General features: G+C 46.3%; 1 pseudogene; it reads right to left on the bottom strand.

Annotated features, from left to right (window-relative positions):
- LOC111962981 (cell division cycle 5-like protein) overlaps nucleotides 1-7,157 on the bottom strand; it is a 15,066-nt pseudogene that overhangs the window by 7,278 nt on the left and 631 nt on the right.

Raw genomic sequence — 7,157 nt, 5'->3', positions numbered from 1 at the left:
CACACACACACACAACCACACACACACACACACACACACACACACCACACACCACACACACACACAACACACAACACACAGTCAGTCAGGCGTTGTTACCTGTGGTGCAGGCAGCACCAGTTTGCTGCGTTTCTTGGTGAACTCCGCTACTCCGCTGGTCTGGAGATGGCTGACGGAAGATCACTTTCCTTCTTCTTCTTGATCTTCTGTCTATCCCTCTTCCTCTCCCTCTCCTCCTTCTCACTGAGGACACACAAAGTCAGGCACACACAGCTCTCTCCTCCTCACATTCAAACTGTCAAATTATCCCATCTATAAACGGCCCAATCAGATCATACTTGTGGCATTCGCAAGTTGGGTGTGTGTGTGTGACTGACTTGCGTAGCTCTCCGTCCAGGTGTTGTTTGTCGCAGGCGTTTGAAGTTTGGTTCCAGACCTTCGTAGAGCTCCATGCTGGTGTCATAGAAACCCTAGAATCATAATATAATAACACTTAGCCCCAATAATACACACTCACACACACGTTGATGTATGTGTATGTAATGTGTTACCTGAGAAGGTTTCTTCTCAAAGGGAATCTCAGCATTGTAGTCCACTCCTCTCTTCTCTTCCTCTTCTTCTGAGCGGCGATGCCTGCTGCCCTCAACTCCCTTCGCTTCTGTAGAGCAGCCAGTCGTCTGGGAGTGAGGAGAAAGAGAGGCGTGTATGTTTGTCAGGGTTGAACGTTTTCTTGATTTGGTGGTAGGCATTGAGGGGATTCGATTAAGATAGACCGGGTTGCAACGGCTATGAACATGCCGGTGATGGACACACGCCCTGCTCAAATTGAACAGTAATCTGCGCCACTCGGTCATGTTGTCAACAAGGCAGAATGAGTCATTTGCAGAAACATATATCTCATATATATAAATGTTTGAATTCTCAAACTAGTTTTCATTGGGAAGCAAAATAGTTTTATCAAAATAAATCACTTTTGCATGTGAAAACAGAATCCTACTCATTACTCCACGTGCTTAACCTACATCACTTTTGTTTGAGACAACGCTGCCATCAGCCAGAACGGGGCACGTGGCTCACGCTGGAGGCAGCCCAGTTCCAAAATGAATGCAATCACTTTTCACCCGGTAAACTACACCCACTAGGCACCAGGCCAGCTTAATCGAGTACCCTCACTATGAGAGCAAATCAGAAATGTCTGTCTGAAAGTTATGCTGAACTATGCAGTTCACAAATGACAAATCCTGCATTTGTTGTATTACATGACACAGCTCTTATTTGAAACACACATTTGTGCTGGTGTGTAAAAGGTGTGTGCCTGTATATACCTGGCCTCCTCCAGCTGTTCTCTCTGGCCTTCCTCTTGGCTTTCTTGCCCTGAGTGTTGGCCAGACGAGCTCTGGCCTCGGACAGCATCTCCAGCTCATCTATACACACAAACAGAAACACACAGAGTCAGGAATAGCTGGTTTGGTCTTATTTATTTAATTTTAATAAACCATGCAAGTTGACTGAACAGCAACGAGCCGAAGAAACATTGCACCAATTCTTCCTTTGGCCGCCTCTCCTTCCAGTTCTCTGCTGCCAATGACTGGAACGAACTGCACAAATCTCTGAAGCTGGACTCCTACCCCCCTCACTAACTTTAAGCACCAGCTGTCAGAGCAGCTCACAGATCACTGCACCTGTGCATAGCTCATCTGTAAATAGCCCATCCAATCTACCTCATCCCCATACTGTATTTATTATCTTGCTCCTTTGCACCCCAGTATCTCAACTTGCACATTCATCTTCTGCACATCCTACCATTCCAGTGTTTAATTGCTATATTGTAATTACTTTGCCACCATGGCCTATTTATTGCCTTACCTCTCTTATCCTACCTCATTTGCACATGCTTATAAAGATTTTTCTACTGTATTATTGATTGTATGTTTGTTTGTCCCATGTGTAACTCTGTGTTGTTGTGATGTGTCAAACTGCTTTGCTTTATCTTGGCCAGGTCGCAGTTGCAAATGAGAACTTGTTCTCAACTAGCCTACCTGGTTAAATAAAGGTTAAATAATTAATAAATAAACGTACCTTCGTCCATGTCCACAGGGTCAGGCCTAGCGGGCTTGGTTTCAGGGTTGGGGTCGATCTCTCCAGGCTTCAGTTTCCTGGGATCATCAGCTGTATCCTCCTCATTGTCCCTCTGGGCTGCTTTGTCTCTATACACATACACACACGCGCACACCAAGAAAATGCATAAGAACATGGACGCCAAGAGGTCTTCTCTGAACACAGAGAGAAAGTGTTTTTGCGTGGGTCTTACAGTAGAAACTCGTAGTGCTCCAGACACTGGGCAGCGGTGCGTCCTATGATAGGAGCAATGGTCCTCCACTGGGTGGGCATAAGCTTGGCCAGATGGAGCAGCTTCTCCTCTTCTTCTCTGGACCACTCAGTTTTCTTAATGCTGGGATCCAGCCACTCATACCTACACACAAAAACAACACATTAGATACACACAGAACTGTATCCACACACACTCACAGAAACCACTCAGTCTTATTTGGGGCTCAGCTTATCATGCATGCCACACACACCGGTTTTAACGTCAGAGAGAGAGAGAGACACACACACACACACACACACACACACACACACACACACACACACACACACACCAGCGGGCTTTGCACTGTTTGGCAGACTTGCGGTGCAGCAGGGAGGCAATACGAGACCACTGGTTCTTCCCATATTTCATCACCGCTGCCTTCAGTATCTCATCCTATGGCTTAACACCCCGGCAGTCCTACAATCCAAGCTTGATGCCCTCAATCTCACACAAATCATCAAGGAACCCACCAGGTACAACCCTAAATCCGTAAACATGGGCACCCTAATAGACATTATCCTGACCAACCTGCCCTCCAAATACACCTCTGCTGTCTTCAATCAAGATCTCAGTGATCACTGCCTCATTGCCTGTATCCGCCACGGGTCCGCGGTCAAACGACCACCCCTCATCACTGTCAAACGCTCCCTAAAACACTTCTGCGAGCAGGCCTTTCTAATCGACCTGGCCCGGGTACCCTGGAAGGATATTGCCCTCATCCCGTCAGTTAGGATGCCTGGTCATTCTTTAAATGTTACTTCCTCACCATATTAGACAAGCATGCTCCGTTCAAAAAATGCAGAACCAAGAACAGATATAGCCCTTGGTTCACTCCAGACCTGACTGCCCTCGACCAGCACAAAAACATCCTGTGGCGAACTGCAATAGCATCGAAGAGCCCCCGCGATATGCAACTGTTCAGGGAAGTCAGGAACCAATACACGCAGTCAGTCAGGAAAGCAAAGGCCAGCTTTTTCAAGCAGAAATTGCATCCTGTAGCTCTAACTCCAAAAAGTTCTGGGATACTGTAAAGTCCATGGAGAACAAGAGCACCTCCTCCCAGCTGCCCACTGCACTGAGGCTAGGTAACACGGTCACCACCGATAAATCCGTGATAATCGAAGACTTCAACAAGCATTTCTCAATGGCTGGCCATGCCTTCCTCCTGGCGACTCCAACCTTGGCCAACAGCCCGCCCCCTCCGCTGCTACTGCCCAAGCCTCCCCAGCTTCTCCTTTACCCAAATCCAGATAGCAGATGTTCTGAAAGAGCTGGAAAACCTGGACCCATACAAATCAGCTGGGCTTGACAATCTGGACCCCCTATTTCTGAAACTGTCCGCCGCCATTGTCGCACCCCCTATCACCAGCCTGTTCAACCTCTCCTTCGTATCATCTGAGATCCCCAAGGATTGGAAAGCTGCCGCGGTCATCCCCCTCTTCAAAGGGGGAGACACCCTGGACCCAAACTGTTACAGACCTATATCCATCCTGCCCTGCCTATCTAAGGTCTTCGAAAGCCAAGTCACAAACAGATCACTGACCATCTCGAATCCCACCGTACCTTCTCCGCTGTGCAATCCGGTTTCCGAGCCGGTCATGGGTGCACCTCAGCCACGCTCAAGGTACTAAACGATATCATAACCGCCATCGATAAAAGACATTACTGTGCAGCCGTCTTCATCGACCTGGCCAAGGCTTTCGACTCTGTCAATCACCATATTCTTATCGGCAGACTCAGTAGCCTCGGTTTTTCTAATGACTGCCTTGCCTGGTTCACCAACTACTTTGCAGACAGAGTTCAGTGTGTCAAATCGGAGGGCATGTTTCGCGGTCCTCTGGCAGTCTCTATGGGGGTACCACAGGGTTCAATTCTCGGGCCGACTCTTTTCTCTGTATACTCAATGATGTTGCTCTTGCTGCGGGCGATTCCCTGATCCACCTCTACGCAGACGACACCATTCTATATACTTCCGGCCCTTCCTTGGACACTGTACTATCTAACCTCCAAACGAGCTTCAATGCCATACAACACTCCTTCCGTGGCCTCCAACTGCTCTTAAACGCTAGTAAAACCAAATGCATGCTTTTCAACCGTTCGCTGCCTGCACCCGCAGGCCCGACTAGCATCACCACCCTGGACGGTTCCGACCTAGAATATGTGGACATCTATAAGTACCTAGGTGTCTGGCTAGACTGCAAACTCTCCTTCCAGACTCATATCAAACATCTCCAATCCAAAATCAAAGCAAGAATCGGCTTTCTATTCCGCAACAAAGCCTCCTTCACTCACGCCGCCAAACTTACCCTAGTAAAACTGACTATCCTACCGATCCTCGACTTCGGCGATGTCATCTACAAAATAGCTTCCAATACTCTACTCAGCAAACTGGATGCAGTTTATCACAGTGCCATTCGTTTTGTTACTAAAAGCACCTTATACGACCCACCACTGCGACCTGTATGCCCTAGTCGGCTGGCCCTCGCTACATGTTCGTCGTCAGACCCACTGGCTCCAGGTCATCTACAAGGCTATGCTAGGTAAAGTGCCGCCTTATCTCAGTTCACTGGTCACGATGGCTACACCCACCCGCAACACGCGCTCCAGCAGGTGTATCTCACTGATCATCCCTAAAGCCAAAACCTCATTTGGACGCCTTTCCTTCCAGTTCTCTGCTGCCTGCGACTGGAACGAATTGCAAAAATCTCTGAAGTTGAGACTTTATCTCCCTCAACAACTTTAAAAATCTGCTATCCGAGCAGCTAACCGATCGCTGCAGCTGTACATAGTCCATCTGTAAACTACCCACCCAATTTACCTACCTCACCCCCCATACTGCTTTTATTTATTTACTTTTCTGCTCTTTTGCACACCAGTATCTCTTCTTGCACATGATCATCTGATGATTTATCACTCCAGTGTTAATCTGCTAAATTGTAATTATTCGATTTATTGCCTACCTCATGCCTTTTGCACACATTGTATATAGATTCTCTTTTTTTTCTACCATGTTATTGACTTGTTTATTGTTTACTCCATGTGTAACTCTGTGTTGTCTGTTCACACTGCTATGCTTTATCTTGGCCAGGTCGCAGTTGCAAATGAGAACTTGTTCTCAACTAGCCTACCTGGTTAAATAAAGGTGAAATAAAATAAATAAAATAAAAAAATCACAATTCCAGTGGGTCAGAAGTTTACATACACTAAGTTGCCTGTGCCTTTAAACAGCTTGGAAAATTCCAGAAAATTATGTCATGGCTTCAGAAGCTTCTGATAGGCTAATTGACATCATTTGAGTCAATTGGAGGTGTACCCGTGGATGTATTTCAAGGCCGAACTTCAAACTCAGTGCTTCTTTGCTTGACATCATGGGAAAATCAAAAGAAATCAGCCAAGACCTCAGAAAAGAATTGTAGACTCCACAAGTCTGGTTTATCCTTGGGAGCAATTTCCAAATGCCAGAAGGTACCACGTTCATATATACAAACAATAGTACACAATTATAAACACCATGGGACCGAGACCACGCAGCTGTCATACCGCTCAGGAAAGAGGCGCGTTCTGTCTCCTAGAGAGGAATGTACTATGGTGCAAAAAGTGCAACACAATCCCAGAACACAGCAAAAGGACCTTGTGAAGATGCTGGAGGAAACGAGTCCTATATCGACATAACCTGAAAGGCCGCTCAGCAAGGAAGAAGCCACTGCTCCAAAACCGTATAAAAAAAGCCAGACTCCAGTTTGCAACTGCACATGGGGACAAAGATTGTAATTTTTGGATTAATGTCCTCTGGTCTGATGAAACAAATAGAACTGTTTGTCCATAATGACCATCGTTATGTTTGGAGGAAAAAGGGGGATGCTTGCAAGCTGAAGAATTGTCACGCCCTGGCCTTAGTATTCTTTGTTTTCTTTATTATTTTAGTTAGGTCAGGGTGTGACATGGGGAATGTTTGTGTTTTGTCAGTTTTGGGTGATTATATGGTAAAGGGGGTGTTTGGTGTAGTGTATGGGTTTGTGTTGAGTGCATGTGTCTAGCGTTGTCTATGTTGGTTTAGTTGTCTAGGAGAGTCTATGGTTGCCTGAATGAGTTCCCAATTAGAGACAGCTGATTTCTGTTGTCTCTGATTGGGAGCCATATTTAGGGTAGCCATAGGCTTTCATGTGATGTGGGTAATTGTCTATGTTATACGTTTGTGCCTGTGTGTGCTCTTCGTTATTAGCTTCACGATCGTTTTCTTGTTTTGTTTAGTGTGTAAGTGTTTTTGTTTCGTTTTACCTTCGTATTCATTAAAAGGAATATGGCTTATTTTCCTACTGCTGCGTTTTGGTCCGTCAATCCTCCACACGATCGTGACAAGAATACCATCCCAACGCGTGAAGCACGGGGGTGGCAGCATCATGTTGTGGGGTGCTTTGCTGCAGGAGGGACTGGTGCACTTCACAAAATAGATGGCATCATGAGGGAGGAAAGGTATGTGGATATATTGAAGCAACGTCTCAAGACATCAGTCAGGAAGTTAAAGCTTGGTTGCAAATGGGTCTTCCAAATGGACAATGACCCCAAGCATACTTCCAAAGTTGTGGGAAAAATGGCTTAAGGACAACAAAGTCAAGGTATTGGAGAGGCCATCGCAAAGCCCTGACCTCAATCCTATAGAAAACTTGTGGGCAGAACTGAAAAGGTGTGTGTGAGCAAGGAGGCCTACAAACCTGACTCAGTTACACCAGCTCTGTCAGGAGGAATGGGCCAAAATTCACCCAACTTATTGTGGGAAGTTTGT

The sequence above is a fragment of the Salvelinus sp. IW2-2015 genome, linkage group LG4q.2, assembly GCF_002910315.2.
Source record: "Salvelinus sp. IW2-2015 linkage group LG4q.2, ASM291031v2, whole genome shotgun sequence".
NCBI classification, from domain to species: Eukaryota; Metazoa; Chordata; class Actinopteri; order Salmoniformes; family Salmonidae; genus Salvelinus; species Salvelinus sp. IW2-2015.
The sequence above is the reverse complement of the archived record's forward strand: the minus strand, read 5'-3'. Positions and strand labels throughout refer to the sequence as shown.